We start from the raw sequence: 21,636 nt of genomic DNA on the forward strand, positions 1-21,636 counted from the left end.
ATTTCCTCCTCACATTTAATTAGTGTGATTCCCTTAGATACTTAATACAAACTTAAACATCTTCCCTTTGTCAGTAGGAACCTGTTTGGTGAAAGGTGTTTGGTGTTCTGGGCCAAGGAGAACATTAGCCTTTGGAGCCATATTCTTGTACAGGTCTGTGCTTCTTATAGTATTGATTACATACAGAATTTTATTTTTTAAAGTATGGAAATTATCCCCACCCACATTCCCAATCAATGGTAACAAAACTAAGGGAGCCAAAACTAAAGAGCTTTCTCTTCATAAGATGCAGGCTCTGAACTTGCATCAGTTTCTGCTGAATTTTCCACTCAGCTGCAGGAGTGGGACAGGTGAGAGTTTGAGGGTGCTGATTGACTGTGAGGTGGTGATCATTGAGTTCAGGGAGACAGGCAGAGAAGTGACGAATCAGAGCAGATACTGAATGCAGGGGACCTGAGGTTGTGTTTGGAAATTCAAGGCAGAGAATGGCCAGTGTGGTGGGAAAGGGTAGGCAAGGGCTAAGCTAGGGACAGCTCACCTGAAGATCAGAAGCTGAAAACTGAAAAAATGATTGATTGCTAGAAAATCAAAGAGACCAGACTTTGAAATTGTCAGGAGCAATCGCAAGAGGAATTCTCCTGAGGGTGTGGAATGAATGATCAAGTTTCGCAGCTCAGGCTGCCTTTTAAAGGCTTGGCTTAGGACTCTTGGGTACAGAATGAATTATAAGGCCAGGTGTTCTGGACCCAGTCATTCTCTAAACAATTGTTGAGTGCTTCCTCTGTGCTGGAAGCTGTATGTTGTTTAAAGTGATGATAGAGACAAAGGACAGGTCTGGAGGCTGGCAGTACAGAATGAAGACATTGGCAGGCATGGTTCTCTCTGAGACCTGTGACCCAGAATCTGTTTCAGGCCTCTCTCCTAGATGCTGGTGGTGTGTGGTAATTTTCAGCGTTCCTTGGTTTGTGGCTGCATCACCGTGATGTCGGCCTTGGTCTTCACATGGCGTCTCCCTGTTGTGTGCACGCCCCTGTTGTCAAACTTCTTATGACACCAGTCTCATTAGACCGTATGGGGTCACACAGAGTCGGACACGACTGAAGCACCTTAGCAGCAGCAGCAGCACCTTCATCACCTCGTGTTAACTTGGTTACCTCCGTAAGGACTTTGTGTTCAAATAAAGTCACACTTCTAGGCACTAGGGGTTAAGACTCCAAAGTGTCTCTTTTTAAAAATTGAAGTATAGTTAATTTGTAATGTGTAATTTCAAGTGTACAGCAAAGTGATTCAATTAAACATCTATATTCTTTTTCAGATTTTTTCCATTATTAAAAGATACTGAGTATAGATCCCTGTGCTATACAGTTGGAACTTATCTATTTTATATATAACATACTTTATTTTAATCCCAGCTCCTAATTTAACTTCTCCCTCCCTTCTCCTCCCAGTGACTTTGGTAAACACAAGTTTATGTTATATGTCTATGAGTCTCTTCCTATTTTGTGTATAAGCGCATTTGTATCTTTTTTAAAAATAAGATTCCTCATATAAGTAGTATCATATAATGTTTGTCTTTCTCTGACTTCACTGAATATCATAATCTCTGAATCTACCCATGTTGCTGCAAATGGCAGTATTTCATTCTTTTTTATGGCTGAATAATATGTACCATATCTTTTTTCATCAATTCATCTGCCAGCAGACATTTAGGCTTCCATGCCTTGTCTATTGACAGTAGTGCTGGAATGAGCAGTGAGGTGCATGTATCTTTTTGAATTAGAGTTTTCTCCAGGTATATGCCAAGAAGTGGGATAGCAGGATCACATGGTTTTTTAAGAAACCTCCAAACTATCCTCTATAGTGGTTGTGGCCGTTTACATTCCCACCAGCAACGCAGGAGGGTTCCTTTTTCTCCACACTGTCTCCAACATTTATGCTTTGTAGACTTTTTAATAATGACCACTGTGACGTGATGTTGTTGTTTAGTTGCTAAGTCGTATCTGACTCTTTTGTGACCTCATGGACTGTAGCCCCCAGGCTCCTCTGCCCATGCAATTTCCCAGGTAAGAATGCTGGAGTAGGTAGCCAATTCCTCTGCCAGGGGATCTTCCTGACCCAAGGATCGAGCCTATGTCTCCTGCTTTGCAGGTAGATTCTTTACCACTGAGTCACTTGGGCAGCCCTTGTGATGTGATACCTAATTGTAATTTTGATTAGCATTTCACTAATAATTAGTAATGTTGAGCATCTTTTAATGTGCCTGTTGGTAATCTGTATCTCTTCTTTGGAGAAATGTCTAAGTCTTCTCTCCATTTTTTGATTGGATTTTTTTGGTTTGATATTAAGCTATATGAGCTCTTTGAATATTTTGGAAATTTATCTTTTGTCAGGAGCATCTTTTAAAGTATTTTCTCCAGTTCCCTAAGTTATCTTCTCATTTTATTTATGGTTTCCTTTGCTGTGCAAAAGCTTGAAAGTTTAATTAGGTCCTATTTGTTTAGTTTTGTTTTTATTTCCATTTAGTCTAGAAGATGGATCCAAAAAGACATTGCTGCCACTTATGTCAGGAATGTTCTACTTGTGTTTTCCTCTTGGAGTTTTATTTATTTATTTTTAAATACATAGAAATGAATTTAATGGGTAAAACACCTGTACACTAAAAATATAAAGTACTATTGGAAGAAATAAATGCAGGGACAGACTATGTCCATGGATCGAAAGACTCGAAATTTTAAGATGGCAATAGAACAAATTGTTCTTGGAGGCTCAATCCAATCTCTATCAAAATTCCAACTGCCTTTTGCAAAAATAAACAAACTGATTATTGAAACACAAATGCAAGAGACTCCAGATAGTCAAAACAATGTTGGAAATGAAGAACATAACTGGATAAATTAAAACTGTTGGCTTCAAACCTTACTACAAAGCTACAGTAACCAATACAACGTGCTCCTGGTATAAGGATAATTACAGGATCAATGGAATTGAATTGTGTTTCTAAAAAACACACGTATATGTAGTCAATTGATTTTTGAGAAGGTTGCCACAATAATTCAGTGGGCAAAGAACAGGCTTTTCAAAAAAATGGTGGGGTAACAAATGGACCTCACATACAAAATAATAATATTGGATAACTACATCACATCTGCTACCAAAATTAACTCAAATGGATTAAATAGGTAAATATAAGAGATAAAATGTAAAAATTTCAGAAATATACATGTAAATTTTTTATGATTTTACCTTAGAGAAAAGTTTCATTATAACACCAAAACAGCCAACACACAAAAAAATTATTATTGGACGTCATCAAAATTAAAACTTTTGTGTGTCTAAGATACTGTCAAGGAAGTGAAAAAACTCTTGGAGTTTTATAGTATCCTTTCTTACATTTAGGTATATAAGCCATTTTCAGTTTATTTTTGTGTATGGTATTAGAGAATGTTCTAATTTTGTTCTCTTACGTGTAGCTGTCCAGTTTTCCCAACACCACCTGTTGAGGAGACCGTCTTTTGCCATTGTATATTCTCGCCCCCTTTGTCATAGCCTAGGTGACCACAGGTTTTATTTCTGCACTTTTTATCCTGTCCCACTGGTCTAATGTCTCATTTTCTGCCAATACTATACTGTTTTGATGGCTGTAGCTTTGTGGTGTAGGCTGAAGACAGGAAGCATGGTTCCTCCAACTCGATTCCTCTTTCTCAAGAGTGTTTTGGCTATTTGAGATCTTTGGTATTTCCATAAAAATTTTTATTAAAAATTTTTTTAAAATTTATTTTATTTTTTAAATTTACAATATTGTATTGGTTTTGCCATATATCAACATGAATCCGCCACAGGTATACACGTGTTCCCCATCCTGAACCCTCCTCCCTCCTCCCTCCCCGTACCATCCCTCTGGGTAAAAAATTTTTAAATTATGTGCTCTAGTTCTATGAAAAATTCTTCAATGGGTATTGTATTGAATCTGTAGATTGCCTTGGATAATATGGTCATTTGAATAATACTGATACTTCTAGTCCAACAACACAGTGTGTCTTTCCATCTGTTTGTGTCATCTATATTTTCAATATGCTGCTGCTGCTGCTGCTAAGTCACTTCAGTCGTGTCCGACTCTGTGCGACCCCATAGACGGCAGCCCACCAGGCTCCCCCATCCCTGGGATTCTCCAGGCAAGAGTACTGGAGTGGGTTGCCATTTCCTTCTCCAATGCTTGAAAGTGAAAAGTGAAAGTGAAGTCGCTCAGTCGTGTCTGACTCCTAGCGACCCCATGGACTGCAGCCCACCAGGCTCCTCCATCCATGGGATTTTCCAGGCAAGAGTACTGGAGTGGGGTGCCATTGCCTTCTCCGTATTTTCAATATATCTTTTATCAAATCTTATAGTTTTCAGAGTATAGATCTTTGCCTTCTAAGGTAAGTTTAGTCACAGGTATTTTATTATTATTATTATTTTTGCTCTAGTGAATGGGATTGTTTCCTTAATTTCTGTTCTGATATTTTCTTTTGTTTGTCTATAGAAATGCCACAGAGTTCTATATATTAATTTTGTATCCTGCAAGCTTACGGAATCCACCAATGAACCCCAGAAGTTTCCTGGTAGCATTTTTAAGGTTTTTTATGTCCTACATTGTGTCATCTGCAAATGGTGAGAGTTTTACTTAGGGGAAATGCTTTCAGCTTTTCACAGTTGAGTACAGTATAAGCTGTGGGTTGTTATATTTGATGTAATTATGATGACATCAAAGTAAGTGAGTGAGAGTTGCTCAGTCATGTCTGACTCTTCGTGACCCTATGGACTGTGGGTCACTAGGCTTCTTTGTCCATGGAATTCTCCAGGCAAGAATACTGCAGTGGGCTGCCATTTCCTTCTCCAGGGGATCTTCCCGACCCAGGGATTGAACCCAGGTCTTCTGCCTTGCAGGCAGATTCTTTACCATCTGAACCACCAAGGAAGCCCGTATGGTTCCTTTATGCCCACTTCCTGAAGAGATTTTTTAAAGTCACAAATGGATGTTGAATTTTATCAAAAGATTTTTCTGCATCTATTGAGATGATCCAAATTAAAAATAAAAACCATCTTTAATTTGTTAATGTGGTATATCACATTGATTATTTTCTTAATATTGAAAAATCCTAACTTCCCTGGGATAAATCCCCTTGATGATGGTGTGTAATCTTTTTAATGTTTTGTTGGAGTTGATTTGATAGTATTTTGTTGAGGATTTCTTGCATTTGTGTTCATCAGTGAAATTGGCCTGTAATTTTCTATTTTTGTGGTATCTTGTCTGATTTGGTATCAGAGTGATGGTCGCCTCAAAATGAATTCAGAAGTTTCCTTCCTCTGCAATTTTTTGAATAGTTTCAGAAGTATGGGTGTTAATGCTTCTGTAAATGTTTAATAGAATTCACCTGTGAGGCTATCTGGTCCTGGACTTTTGCTTGTTGTGACCTTTTAAATTTCTGATTTAATTTCAATACATGTAATTGGTCTATTCATATTTTTTCTTTCCTCCTGGTTCAGTCTTGGTACCTTCCTAAGAATTTGTCCATTTCTTCTAGGCTGTTCATTTTATTGGTGTTTATTGTAGTTGCTTGTAGTAGTATCTCATGATCCTTAGTATTTCTGTGGTGTCTGTTGCAACTTCTCCTTTTTCAGTTCCAATTTTATTGATTTGAGTTCTCTCCTTTTTTTCTTGATGAGTGTGTCTAGTGGTTTATCAATTTTGCTTATCTTTTCAAAGACCTAGCTTTCAGTTTCAGTGATCTACAGGGAAGCATTGAAGACTTTTTTACATGGGGCCAGAGGAGGGACTCATAATTGACAAGTCAATATTTAAATTTAAATCAGAAGGAAACCCTGCAGAGTGACAACTGTTCTATTTGCCTTATATACTGAGGTACTCCTAGGTTGGGTGCGTATATATTTACAATTGTTATTTCTTCTTCTTGGATTGATCTCTTGATCATAATGTACTGTCCTTCCTTGTCTCTTGTAACAGTCTCTATTTTAAAGTCTATTTTGTCTGATATGAATATTGCTACTCCAGTTTTTTTTTGGTTTCCATTTGCAGAGGATGCATTTTCCCGTCTCCTCACTTTCAGTCTGTGTGTGTCCCTAGATCTGAAGTGGGACTCTTATGTATAAGGTATTGTTTTTGTATCCATTCAGCTAGCCAATGTCTTTTTGTTGAAGCGTTTAATACATTTAGGCTTAAGGTAATTTTCAGTATATATGTTCTTCAGTTCAGTTCAGTTCAGTCGCTCAGTCATGTCCGACTCTTTGCGATCCCATGAATCGCAGCACGCCAGGCCTCCCTGTCCATCACCAACTCCCGGAGTTCACAGACTCAGGTCCATCGAGTCAGTGATGCCATCCAGCCATCTCATCCTCTGTCGTCCCCTTCTCCTCCTGCCCCCAATCCCTCCCAGCATCAGAGTCTTTTTCAATGAGTCAACTCTTCGCATGAGGTGGCCAAAGTACTGGAGTTTCAGCTTTAGCATCATTCCTTCCAAAGAAATCCCAGGGCTGATCTCCTTCAGAGTGGACTGGTTGGATCTCCTTGCAGTCCAAGGGACTCTCAAGAGTCTTCTCCAACACCACAGTTCAAAAGCATCAATTCTTCAGCGCTCAGCCTTCTTCACAGTCCAACTCTCACATCCATACATGACCACAGGAAAAACCATCCTTGAGGATGGACTGATTTGATCTCCTTGCAGTCCTTCTCCAATACCACAGTTCAGAAGCATCAATTCTTTGGCGCTCAGCTTTCTTTATAGTCCAACTCTCACATCCATATATGACTGCTGGAAAAACCATAGCTTTGACTAGACGAACCTTTGTTGGCAAAGTAATGTCTCTGCTTTTGAATATGCTATCTAGATTGGTCATAACTTTCCTTCCAAGGAGTAAGCGTCTTTTAACTTCATGGCTGCAATCACCATCTGCAGTGATTTTGGAGCCCCCAAAAATAAAGTCTGACACTGTTTCCACTGTTTCCCCATCTATTTACCATGAAGTGATGGGATAGGATGCCATGATCTTCGTTTTCTGAATGTTGAGCTTTAAGCCAACTTTTTCACTCTCCACTTTCACTTTCATCAAGAGGCTTTTGAGTTCCTCTTCACTTTCTGCCACAAGAGTGGTGTCATCTGCATATCTGAGGTTATTGATATTTCTCCCGGCAATCTTGATTCCAGCTTGTGCTTCTTCCAGTCCAGTGTTTCTCATGATGTACTCTGCATATAAGTTAAATAAGCAGGGTGACAATATACAGCCTTGAGGTACTCCTTTTCCTATTTGGAACCAGTCTGTTGTCCCATGTCCAGTTCTAACTGTTGCTTCCCAACCTGCATACAAATTTCTCAAGAGGCAGATCAGGTGGTCTGGTATTCCCATGTCTTTCAGAATTTTCCACAGTTTATTGTGATCCACACAGTCAAAGGCTTTGGCATAGTCAATAAAGCAGAAATAGATGTTTTTCTGGAACTCTCTTGCTTTTTCCATGATCCAGTGCATGTAGGCAATTTGATCTCTGGTTCCTCTGCCTTTTCTGAAACCAGCTTGAACATCAGGAAGTTCACAGTTCACATATTGCTGAAGCCTGGCTTGGAGAATTTTGAGCATTACTTTACTAGCGTGTGAGATGAGTGCACTTGTGTGGTAGTTTGAGCATTCTTTGGCATTGCCTTTCTTTGGGATTGGAATGAAAACTGACCTTTTGCAGTCCTGTGGCCACTGCTGAGTTTTCCAAATTTGCTGGCATATTGATTGCAGCACTTTCATGGCATCATCTTTCAGGATTTGAAATAGCTCCACTGGAATTCCATCACCTCCACTAGCTTTGTTCGTAGTGATGCTTTCTAAGGCCCACTTGACTTCACATTCCAGGATGTCTGGCTCTAGGTCAGTGATCACACCATCGTGATTATCTTGATTGTGAAGATCTTTTTGTACAGTTCTTCTGTGTATTCTTGCCATCTCTTCTTAATATCTTCTGCTTCTGTTAGGTGCATACCATTTCTGTCCTTTATCAATCCCATCTTTGCATGAAATGTTCCTTTGGTATCTCTAATTTTCTTGAAGAGATCTTTAGTCTTTCTCATTGGGTTGTTTTCCTCTATTTCTTTGCATTGATCGCTGAAGAAGGCTTATATAAGAATATATGTTCTTATTGCCATTTAATTAATTGTTTGGGGTTTGTTTTTATAGATCTTTTTTCTTCCCCTCTGCTTTTGTTCTCTTGTGATTTGATGATTAACTTTCGTATTGTGTTTAGATTCCTTTTCTTTTTTGTGTGTATCTATTTTAGATTTTTGGTTTGTGGTTGTCATGAGGTTTTGACATAGCATCTATATACAAGATCGTTTTAAGTTACTGGTCTTTTAATTTCAAAGGTATTTCCAGTATCCTATGTCTATGCTGTACTCTTCTCACAATTGCTGGTTAGAAGCATTTACTGTACATTTGCCTTTGTATGCATGAATGAGCTTTTCCGTTCATAATTTCTGTGTTTTTAGTTGTGGCCTTTTCTTTTCCATCTAGAGCAGTTCCTGTAGCATTTGTTGCAAAGTTGGTCTGAAAGTGAAAAAAGATGTTAGTTGCTCAATCGTGTCTGACGCTGTGACCAAATGGACTGTAGCCCACCAGTCTCCTCTGTTCATGGAATTCTCCAGGCAAGAACACTGAAGTGGGTAGCCATCCTTTCTCCAAGATATCTTCCTGACCCTGGGTCTCCTGTATTGCAGGCAGATTCTTTACCGTCTGAGCCACCAAGAATTCCCTGGTGGTTCAGATAGTAATGCTTTTCAGTCTCTGATGAAATGCTTTTCATTTCTCTGTAGAATCTGCATGAGAGCCTTGCTGGATATTCTCAGTTGTAAGTCCTTCCTTTTCATCACTTTAAATATATCATGTCACTCCCCTCTGACTTGCACAATTTCTGCTGAGAAACCAGCTAACTTTATGGGGATTCCTTTGCACATTATTTATTGCCTTTTCCCTTAATATTTTTAATATTTTAATATTCCCTTTAATATTTTTTCTTTAATTTTTGTCAATTTGAGTACTATGCCTCTCAGTGTGTTCCTATCTGGGTTTATCCTGCCTAGGGCTCTCTGAACCTTCCGACAACTCTTAATTTTAGGTTAGCTTGAAATAACCATAGTGATTCTCACCAGGGCTCAATGCTCCAGCTCATTCAGATGCTGAGAAAATAATAGCCATGATGGAGACATTTATATATATATAAGGAAGGTGGGAATAACACTGACATAAGTGTCCTAATTCCTCAAAGAACCTGATAACTTTATAAGGACTAGATCATGGAACGTAGGTAAAGTTTTCTACAGCAACAGAAAACAGATACAGGGTATTTTTGATACTGCCCTAATGACATCCTATTCTTGTACATATTATGTGTACATGCACAGAAACATCAAAAAGGCTGGCTGATGCATGCTGAAGCTGAGACAGCCAGCAACTTTAACTTTATTGCTTATTCTTCCTGGATTGTTTGAAAACATTTAGATCAGCATATATTTAATAATCAGATGAGGGAAATAAAGATCATAAAGGTGAGAAAGAAATCATTAAAAAGTATATTCTAAGTACCTGAAAGGAGTGTAGTAGCCAGAAATCCTATAACTGATATGAATACATTTTTGAAGTAGTGTAGTATAAAAATACAATTTAGTCAATTTTTCTATGTCCTGGATCTCTCCTCCTCATTTAGAATTAGCAAGCAGACCTTTAGGTATGTTTAGTTTTAGAATTTTATTTTAAAGAGATTCCTATGCCATAATATAATGTCTGTGATCCTCTTACTGAGAATTATGCCCAATGGTCAAATTCTAACAACTTTTGCAATACATTTTTATTAAATTTAATTAAAAATAGAGTTTACATGATATACCATTTTGAATTTCATTATATTCTTACAAATAATTTACTGTAAAATGTTAGTTTCAAAGAAAATTTATGGGAAATTACAAAGCGACTATCAGCTCAGTTCAGTCACTTAGTTTTGTCCAACTGTTTGCGACCCGTGGACTGCAGCATGCAGGGCTTCCCTGTCCGTCACTAACTCCCAGAGCTTGCTCAGACTCATGTCTATTGAGTTGGTGATGCCATCCAACCATCTCATCCTCTGTAGTTCCCTTCTTCTTCTGCCTTCAATCTTTCCCAGCATCAGGGTCTTTTCAAATAAGTCAGCTCTTCGCATCAGGAGGCCAAAGTATTGGAGTTTCAGCTTCAGCATCAGTCCTTCCAATGAATATTCAGGACTGATTTCCTTTAGGATGGACTGATTGGATCTCCTTGCAGTCCTTCTCCGATACCACAGTTCAGAAGCATCAATTCTTTGGCGCTCAGCTTTCTTTATAGTCCAACTCTCACATCCATACATGACTACTGGAAAAACCATAGCTTTGACTAGACAGACCTTTGTTGGCAAAGTAATGTCTTTGCTTTTTTGTATGCTGTTTAGGTTTGTCATAACTTTTCTTCCAAGGAGCAAACGTCTTTTAATTTCATGGCTGCAGTCACCATCTGCAATGATTTTGGAGCTTGATTCTAGCTTGTGCTTCATCCAGCCTGGCATTTTATTATAGTAAGTGTGAAAAGGCAGAAAGCGACTATAGAGTTCTTTACAATAAAACCCATGATAAGGATATCATTTGGGGGGTTGAAAATTTATCAAAAGGATTATAAATATATTTTGGTATTCTGATGGTTTCAAGGGCACTTTAAAAGTTTTGTAGTTAAATTTTTACAAATGTGACATATTTGTTGAAACCCAATCTGTACGTCTTACACCAATGATCATTTCTTCTTGCTAAAACATAGAAATAATTTATCTGAAATCCATGAGTGCTATAAAGAGTTTGATTTCTTCATAGAGATTCTTCTATAAGTTGGGCTAATCTCTGAAAGGCCTAAAATAAGACAGAGAGGAGAATTACTGAAATTAACATGCTTTTTGGGCTTCCTTTGTGGCTCAGCTGGTAAAGAATCCACCTGCAACGCAGGAGACCTGGGTTCTACTCATGCATTGGAAAGATTCCCTGGAGAAGGAAAAGGCTACCCCCTCCAGTATTCTGGCCTGGAGAATTCCATGGACTACATAGTTCATGGGGTCACAAAGAGTTGGACATGACTGAGCAACTTTCACTTTCAAGAGGCTTTAGGAGAATTCTGCCATAACATTAAAAATTTTAAAAAGGAGTCTTATCTTATGTTGAGATCAGATAATGAAAGCTCAGGGTTAACCTCAGGTTTATCTGGGTTGTATGCCATCATGTCCACTAATATATGGAAACATGTCAGAATCCCAGACATTAAAAAGACATTTTTTTACCCTCAAGTTCATCATTTTCTCCCAGAACACCAATTACTTTATTTTTTCAAATATTCTTTCATCTGCATATGCCTTATATGTAGTTTCAGTTGTCCAACTCTACTCATATATAACTTATGAAGAGCATATTTAATGATGTGAGAAAGCAAGTAAATCAAGAACACACCCAGAAACACCCCATCTCCAAGGATAAGTATTACAATCTTCTTGCAGTTACTGGATTTCAGTGTATGGCTCTTCTGTGAGTTCCTGACATGGTAGTAGTTAGCAACTTGCTTCTTTTCTTCATATTATCTTGATTAAAGCTGGACTTTTTGATTAATCAATAAGTTAATTCTAATCATCAATATTAGTCTATTTGACCCTTGTTGATATTCTTCCTTCAGAGAAAGAGTCCGATGGCTTCGTGAATTTGTACTCTGACTCATGTTAATTTTATGCAGGAGGGAAAGAGGTTCTCTTTATAACATGTTGATGATCTGTCAACACTGTTGAGTTAGGTCTGAAATCTATTCACAGAATCAATAAAATTCAACTCCAAGTTGGTCTCATTACCTTTCCATAGAAGTCTGGCAACTTCTTTGAGTTATACTTCACGACTTTCCAACTATTCCCATTTTTCAGAAACCAAAGGAGACATCAAATAATGTTGTAACTCACAAAATGAACACAAAAAATAAATTGATAACTCACCATGTCCATCTGTTCTGGAGAAGCTGAAGAGAAGGATGCTCTGAAGTAGGGGCAAGGAGCTGAACTATCAATGTAGAAACCATATCCTGGAAGCATGAATATCTGAGAGAGTTTTGGAAAATAGGTAATTAAAAGAAAAATAAAAATAGAGGTAAATCTAATCTCAGAGTGTCAGAGGACTTTCTGAGTTTAAAAGCAATGAAAGAAATTTGAAGAGAAAAAACAACTTACAGAAGAATTCTGCATGTCATACAATAAACAAAACTAAAAGCACAGAAACAGGAAAAGTATTTAGGATAAATATGACAGTCCTATTTCTTCTCTGTATACTAAAATAAAAAAGCACAGAAACAGAAGAAAAACACTAAATTTTAGCTTTAATGGACAAAGGACAGATCCTACAGGCAACAGAAATTGTAATAAACATAATAACCATTTAATGTAACTAGAAAAGTAAAATAAATTCTAACAATGAAACATTCTTTATGAGATATCAAGTTTGGAAGTGACCTTTAAGTTGGGACTTCAAAGAGAAGTGGGTATTGACCAAACAAAATGTAAGGAAAGAGTCCTTTGGGGAGAAGATACAGAGTGTAGAGGCCTGAAGATGCAAAGAAAATGGGTCACTCAAAGAGGTGGAAGCAATACTTAGACTGGAGGAATAAAATGGCAAGTAATTCTGTCAGAACTCTGGGACACCGTCTCCTTCGGTGACTTCTGTGGCTGCCAGCTTGCTGCCCCCACACAAGTGTCCTCTGCTTCCTAGGCATGCAAACACACTGATTCCAGCCTCTTTCTAGATGCTCATGGCCAAGTGATTGAATCCCAACTAGGGAGGGGAAGTCTTGGTGTTACTTCCTGGCCTGGCCTGTGAACATCTCCCCATGTGACCCGCCATACCCTCTGCATGCTGTTTTCATTGTGGTCCATGAATTGAAATGCCATGCAAGACGGTGGCAGGAGCCCAGGTCTCTGACTCAAGGAGGGAGCAGAAGAGCCTGTAGACCATGCCTCTGAAAATTGTGCCAGAGAAAGAAATAAACTTGCCTTGTGTTAAGTCTTTGAAATTGTTGTCTAGTAAAATCATGATATTCAAACTTCAAGTAACCATTGTTATTACTTGTTATAAATCTGGGCTCTGGTCACTGAAGTTTGATGAACTGGGAATGAAATGATTTGGGGAACTCAGGGAAGAAGATTTCAAGGTGGAAGAAGAGTTTTTTGTCCTCATTAACAATGAAAATGTCATTTCTCCCAATATCGTGGAATAGTTTTGGGATGTGCCAGAAGCAAGTTTCTGTAGAGAAGGAGGAAGTGGTAATAATCTCCTTGAATGATGACCCAAATCTGGTCTAAGGCAGAAGTGATAAAGTTGCAGATTATTTAGAAAAGTTAAAGTACATGCCACAGGATATATGGAATAAGTGAAGGGGACTGAAAAAAACTACTATAAAATAGGAAGTATCTATCCTTAGCTCTTAGTTCAGGGAGCTGTTTTCTTACACAGAAATAGCCACTTATCAAATATTCTGGATAATGACATTGATAAGAAAGCAAACAAAATGTAATAAAATTGACTTATTATAAGTTCAATTGCTCAGTCGTGTCCGACTTTTTGCAACCTCATGGACTGCAGCACACAGGGCTTCCCTGTCCATCACCAGCTCCCACAGCTTGCTCAAACTCATGTCCATTGAGTCGGTGATGCTATCCAACCATCTCATCCTCTGTCATCTCTTTTTCTCCTCCCACCTTCAATCTTTCCCAACATCAGGGTCTTTTCCATTCAGTCAGTTCTCCACATCAGGTGCCCAAAGTATTGGACCTTCAGCTTCAGCATCAGTCCTTCCAAAGAATATTCAAGACTGATTGCTTGAGGATTGACTGGTTTGGTCTCCTTGCAGTCCAAGGGACTCTCAAGAGTCTTCCCAAACACCACAGTTCAAAAGCATCAATTCTTTGGTGCTCAGCTTTCTTCACAGTCCAACTCTCACATGCATACATGATCACTGAAAAAACCATAACCTTGACTAGATGGACTTTTGTTGGCAAAGTAATGTCTCTGCTTTTTAATATGCTGTCTAGGTTGGTCATAACTTTCCTTCCAAGGAGTAAGCATCTTTTAATTTCATGGCTGCAATCACCATCTGCAGTGATTTTGGAGCCCCCAAAATAAAATCTGACACTGTTTCCACTGTTTCTTCATCTATTTCCCATGAAGTGATGGGACCAGATGCCACGATCTTCGTTTCTGAATGTTGAGCTTTAAGCCAACTTTTTCACTCTCCTCTTTCACTTTCATCAAGAGGCTCTTTAGTTTTTCACTTTCTGCCATAAGGGTGGTGTCATCTGCATATCTGAGGTTACTGATATTTCTCCTGGCAATCTTGATTCCAGCTTGTGCTTCATCCAGCCCAGCATTTTGCATGATGTACTCTACATATAAGTTAAATGAGGAGGGTGACAATATACAGCCTGATGTACTCCTTTCCCAATTTGGAACTAGTCTGTTGTTCCATGTCCTGTTCTAACTGTTGCTTCTTCACCTGCATACGGATTTCTCAGGAGACAGGTAAGGTGGTCTGATATTCCCATTTCTTTAAGAATTTTCCACAGTTTGCTGTGATCCACACAGTCAAAGGCTTTTGCGTAGTCAATAAAGCAGAAGTAGATGCTTTTCTGGAACTCTGTTGCTTTTTCAATGATCCCATGGATGTTGGCAATTTGATTTCTGGTTCCTCTGCCTTTTCTAAATCCAGCTTGAACATCTGGAAGTTCACGGTTCACATACTGTTGAAGCCTGGCTTGGAGAATTTTGAGCATTACTTTGCTAGCATGTGAGATGAGTGCAATTGTACAATAGTTTGAACATTCTTTGGCATTGCCTTTCTTTGGGATTGGAATGAAAACTGACATTTTCCGGTCCTGTGGCCACTGCTGAGTTTTCCCAATTTGCTGGCATATTGAGTGCAATGCTTTCACACCATCACCTTTAGGGTTTGAAGTAGCTCAACTGGAATTCCATCACCTCCACTAGCTTTGTTTGTAGTGATGCTTCCTAAGGCCCACTTGACTTTGCATTCCAGGATGTCTGGCTCTAGGTGAGTGATCACACATCGTGGTTATCTGGGTCATGAAGATTGTTTTGTATAGTTTTTCTGTGTATTCTTGCCACCTCTTCTTAATATCTTCTGCTTCTGTTAGGTTCAAACCATTTTTTTTCCTTTATTGCGCCCATCTTTGCATGAAATGTTCCTTTGGTATCTCTAATTTTCTTGAAGAGAGTCTTTCCCATTCTATTGTTTTCCTCTATTTATTTGCATTGATCACCGAGGAAGGCTTTCTTATCTCTCCTTGCTATCTTTCCTTTTCTCCTTTGCCTTTAGCTTCTCTTCTTTTCTCAGCTATTTGTAAGGCCTCCTCAGACAGTCATTTTGCCTTTTTGGATTTGTTTTTCTTGGGATGCTCTTGATCACTGCCTCTTGTACAATGTCATGAACCTCTGCCCATAGTTCTTCAAGCACTCTGTCTGTCAGATCTAATCCCTTGAATATATATGTCACTTCTACTGTATAATTGTAAGGGATTTGATTTAGGTTATACCTGAGTGGTCTAGTGATTTTCCCTACTGTCTTCAATTTGATACAATGAGATGGTGGAGTAGAAGGACATGCACTCATCTTCTCCTGTGAGAGCTCCAAAATGACTTATTAAACTAAAATGCAAATCTTTAAGTCATGTAAGTATTTATTAAACAATTACTATGTGCTATCATTAGCATTATAAGAATTGATAAAGCATGAGCCCTGAACTCAAGGATGATGGTTAGAGAGGATGAATGACTTCCCCAGGAGAGTGCATTTGCTCTTGCTTCCAGACAGCCATTTTCCTGCTCTGACTGCTAACCTGCCTTGTCTCTTATGTTCTAGCACAGGACTTTGCTAGCATCAACATGGTTTTTCTTTTGTACTTAGTACCTCAAGACAAACATGATACTAGAAACAGATCTTAGTGTTTACATAAGACTGATGAATATGTTAAAAAATTAATGTTGAAAGGATGATTTATTTGATAAGTTGGGAAGCTGCACAAAAAATTATTTAGATTTTTTAGCTTTATCAATGCCCCTAAATTAAATCTCAATAGACTTATGGTTTAAGCACAAAATGTGCAGACATCCTTGTAGATTAATTAAGTGAAAAAAGGTGGATGTAATTTTATGTAAAATTACATGTAAATTTCCATGTAATTTTAATCATGTAAAATAAATGTATAGCTATATCAAACAAATTAAAAGTCCTGTTAAAAAACAGCAGAAGACCCAAATAGCCATTTTCCAAAGAAGATATGCAGATTGCCAATAGGCACATGAAAAGATGCTGAACATCATTAGTCATCCAGGAAAGGCAAATCAAAGCACAATGAAATATCATATCATACCTCTCAGAATGGCTCTCATCAAAAAGACCACAAACAAAAAATGTTGTTGAGGATGTGGAGAAAAGGGAACTGTCATGTACTATTGGTAGGAATTTCAACTGGAGTAGCCATTTTGGAAACCTGTATGAGATTTCTCAAAAAACTAAAATAGAACTATACTATGATCCTGAAATTCTATTCCTGGGTATACATAAAATAATTTAAATATTAATTTTAAAAGATACATGCACCCCTATATTTATAGCATTATTTACAATTGCCAAGATATGAAAGCAACATAAATATCCATTTGCAGATGAATGGATACAGAATTTGTAGTATGTGCCTATGATGGACTACTACTCAGCCATACAAGGGAATTAAACCCTGCCATTTGTGACAGCATGGACAGATTTGGAGAGTATTATGCTTAGTGAAATGAGTCAGAGATAGAAAAATGCCATATGCTATTGCTTCTATGCAGAACCTAAAACAGAAATGAATAAATATAACAAAAAGAAATAAGCTCATAGGTATAGAAAACAAACTTGTGGTTACTGGTGGTGAGAGGGATGGGAGGAGGGGCCGGATAGGAGTAGAGGATTAATAGGTACAAACTATTATGTATAAAATAAATAACACATAAGGATATATTATACAGTGTAGGGAATATAGCTAGTGTTTTATATTAACTTTATGAAGAGTATAATTTTAGAAGTATTGAGTCACCGTGTTGTATACCTGAAACTAATGTAATATTGTCAATGAACTATACTTTAGTAAAAAAAAAAAAATTTCATTTCATTAAAAAAAAATTAGATACATACAAGCTCTTCAAGAAAATGTACCATGAATGGTCAAAAAACCTGGGTGGTAAAATTATGGGCTATTTAAAAAAATTCAGAAGTAATACAGAACACGGTGGAGTAAAAGGACTTGAGTTTACTTCCTCTCGTGAAAACACAAAAGTTACAACTAACTGCTAAACAACCGTCAACAAAACGAACTGGAACCCACGAAGAAAGATAGTTCCATATTCAAAGAAGAAACCACAACACGATGCTGGGAGGGGTGCATTTGTGAGATTATCAAATCTCAAACCTGCCAGGTGGGTGACCCACAAGCTGGAAAATAATTACAGCTCAAAGGTTCTCCCACAGGAGTGAGAGTTCTGAGACCCCCACCAGATTCTCCTCGGCATCAGGGGGAGGAGCTCCACTAGAGCATTTTGTCTTTGAAGGCCAGCAGGGCATGATTGTGGGAGTTTCACAGGTTTGAAGGAGAGAGAAACTCCACCCTTGAGTGGCACAAAGGAGGTTTCGTGTGCACTAGCACCCAGGGGGTAAAAGCAGTGACTTCCCAGGAGCCTGGAATGCACCTATCTGTGTGTCTTTGTGGGTCTACTGGGTGGGAGGTGTGGTGAGTGGGAGGCAGAAGTGGCTTAATGTGGGGGCAAAGACACTGGTGGCAGTGGTACTGGGGAGTCCTCATTGGCATGGTCTGTCCTGGAGGTTGTCACCCTGACACCAAGACCTGGCCCCACCCAACAGTGGCTGCAGTGCTGGGACACCTCAGGTCACAGAACCAATAGGATGGAGACACAGCCCCACCCATCAGCAGACAGACTGCCTAAAATCTTGCTGAGCTCACAACTACCTCTGAACATACCCCTTTACATGGCCCTGTCTGCTAGTGGGCAGGAAACATCCCCTCCCACCAGGAAGCCTGGATAAGTATCTTATACCTGCCTCATCTGCCAGAGAGCTAACACCAGAAGCAAAGAAGCACTATAACCCTGCAACCCGCTGAATGAAAACTGCAAACACAGAAAGTTAGAAAAAATGAGATGGCGGAGGAATATGTTCCAGATGAAGGAACAAGATGAAATCTCAGAACAACCAAGTGAGGTGGGGATAGGCAATCTACCCCACTAAAATTCACAGGAATGATACTAAAGATGATTCTAGATCTCAGAAAAGGAATAGAGGCACAGAACAAGAAGATACGAAAACGTTTAACAAAGATCTAGAAGACATAAAGAAGTGAGTTAAACAATACAATAACTGAAAAGAAAAATACACTAGAAGGAATCAATAGCAGAATAAATGAGGCAGAAGAATGAATAAGTGAGCTAGGAGAGAGGATAGTGAAAACCACTGTCACACAACAGATTAAAGAAAAAAAATGAAAAGACGTGAGGACAATTTGACACATCTGGGACAACTTTAAATGCACCAGCATTAGTGTTATAGGGGTCCCAGAAGGAGAAGAGAGAGAGCAAGGGCCTGAGAAAGTATTTGAAGAGAAAATAGCAGAAAATTTCCCTAATGTGGGAAAGAAAACATTTACCCAAGTCCAGAAAGTGCAGAGTCCCATACAGGATAAACCTAAGGAGGAACACACTGAGATACATAGTAATCAAATTGAAGACAAAGAAATGAATCCTAATTGGAGAGGAAAAAGTAAAACTAAAATTGTTTGCAGATGACATGGTACTATATATAGAAAATCCTAAAGATGCTACTAGAAAACGACTAGAGTTCATCAATGAATTTGGTAAAGTTGTAGGGTAAAAATTAATGCATAGAAATCTGTTAACTTCTATAACACTGAAAGATCAGAAAGAGAAATTAAGGATTAATCACATTTACCATCTCATCAAAAAGAATAAAATACATAGGAATATAACTAACCATGGGAAGAGGGAATGGCAAATCACTCCAGTATTTTTGCCTAGAGAATTCCCATGAACAGTGGAGCCTGGTGGGCTGCAGTCCATGAGGTTGCAAAGAGTCAGATATGACTGGGTGACTAAGCACAGCATAGCACATACCTAACCAAGGCCTCAAAAGACCTGAATTCTAAAAGTATGAGATGCTAATGAAAGAAATCAAAGATGACACAAACAAATGAAAAGATACACCACCATGTTCTTGGACTATAAGAATCAATATTGTTGAAATGACTCTACTACCGAAGACAATCTACAAGTTTAATGTAATACCTATCAAATTGCCAATGGCATTTTTTTTTTTGCAGACATAGAGTAAATAAATCTTAAGATATATATGGGAACACAAAAGACCCCAAATAGCCAAAGCAATCCTGAGAAAGAAAAAGGGAGGTCAAGGACTTGGGGTCCCTGACTTCAGACTATAATGCAAAGCTACAGTAATTAAGACAGTGTGGTACTGGTGAAAAAAAAAACAAAAACAAAAACAGAAATATAGATGAATGGAACAGTATGGAAAGCCCTGAAATAAACTCATGCACCTGTGATCCATTAATCTACGACAAAAGGGGCAAGACTGTAAAATGGAGAGAAGACAGTCTCCTCAATAAATAATACTGGGAAAACCAGAGAGATACATATAAAGAAACAAAATTAGGACATTCTGTAACACTATACACAATCATAAACTCAAAATTTATTAAAGACCTAAATGTAAGACCTGAAATTATAAAACTCTGAGAGGAAAACATAGGTAGAACACTCTCTGACATAAATTTCAATAATATCTTTTTGGATTCACCTCTTACAGTAAGGGAAATAAAAGCAAAATAAACAAATAGAAGCTAATTAAACTTAAAAGTTATTCAGCAAAGGAAACCATTAACAAAATAAAAGGTCAGTCTATGGGATGAAAGAAAATATTTTCAAACAATGTGACTGACAGGGGATTAATCTCCAAAATATATAAACAACACATGAGCTCATTATCAGAAGGATCAAACAACCCAATAAAAAAATGGACCAAAGATCTAAATAGGCATTTCTCCAAAGAATACATACAAATGGCCAAAAAGTACATGTAGAGATGCTTAACATCACTAATTAATAGAGAAATGAAAAATGAGAACTACAATAAGGAATGACCTCACACAGGTCAGAACGGCCATCATCAAAAATTTTACTAACAATAGATGGTAGAGAGGGTGTGGAGAAAAAGGAACACTCCTACACAGTTGGTGGGAAAGTAAATTGGTATAGTCACTATGGAGGACAGTATTGAGATTCCTTAAAAAACTGAAAATAGAGCTACTGTATGATTCAGGAGTCCCACTTCAGGGAAAATGTCTGGAGAAAACCAAAATTCAAAAAGTTATATGTGCCTCACTGTTCACTGAAGCACTTTAGACAGTAGTCACAGAGGCATGGATAAAGAAGTTGTGGTACTATTGAGTTCAGTTCAGTTCAGTCGCTCAGTCATGTCTGACTCTTCACGACCCCATGAATCAGAGCACGCCAGGCCTCCCTGTCCAGCACCAACTCCCGGAGTTCACTCAGACTCACGTCCATCAAGTCAGTGATGCCATCCAGCCATCTCATCCTCTGTCGTCCCCTTCTCCTCCTGCCCCCAATCCCTCCCAGCATCAGAGTCTTTTCCAATGAGTCAACTCTTCGCATGAGGTGGCCAAAGTACTGGAGTTTCAGCTTTAGCATCATTCCTTCCAAAGAAATCCCAGGACTGATCTCCTTCAGAATGGACTGGTTGGATCTCCTTGCAGTCCAAGGGACTCTCAAGAGTCTTCTCCAACACCACAGTTCAAAAGCATCAATTCTTCGGGGCTTAGCCTTGTTCACAGTCCAACTCTCACATCCATACATGACCACAGGAAAAACCATAGCCTTGACTAGACAGACCTTTGTTGGCAAGGTAATGTCTCTGCTTTTGAATATGCTATCTAGGTTGGTCATAACTTTCCTTCCAAGGAGTAAGCGTCTTTTAATTTCATGGCTGCAGTCACCATCTGCAGTGATTTTGGAGCCCCCCAAAATAAAGTCTGACACTGTTTCCACTGTTTCCCCATCTATTTCCCATTAAGTGATGGGACCGGATGCCATGATCTTCGTTTTCTGAATGTTGAGCTTTGAGCCAACTTTTTTGCTCTCCACTTTCACTTTCATCAAGAGGCTTTTGAGTTCCTCTTCACTTTCTGCCATAAGGGTGGTGTCATCTGCATATCTGAGGTTATTGATATTTCTCCCAACAGTCTTGATTCAAGCTTGTGCTTCTTCTAGTCCAGCGTTTCTCATGATGTACTCTGCATATAAGTTAAATAAGCAGGGTGACAATATATAGTCTTGATGTACTCTTTCCCCATTTGGAACCAGTCTGTTGTTCCATGTCCAGTTCTAACTGTTGCTTCCTGACCTGCATACAGAT

At 38.5% G+C, this 21,636-nt stretch overlaps 1 long non-coding RNA gene across 1 annotated transcript in view; it reads left to right on the forward strand.

Moving 5' to 3' along the window:
- Window positions 1-21,636, forward strand: part of LOC133252384 (uncharacterized) — a 148,020-nt gene that overhangs the window by 72,189 nt on the left and 54,195 nt on the right. The window lies entirely within an intron of this gene.

This window comes from Bos javanicus, chromosome 8 (assembly GCF_032452875.1).
Source record: "Bos javanicus breed banteng chromosome 8, ARS-OSU_banteng_1.0, whole genome shotgun sequence".
In the NCBI taxonomy this organism is placed as follows: domain Eukaryota; kingdom Metazoa; phylum Chordata; class Mammalia; order Artiodactyla; family Bovidae; genus Bos; species Bos javanicus.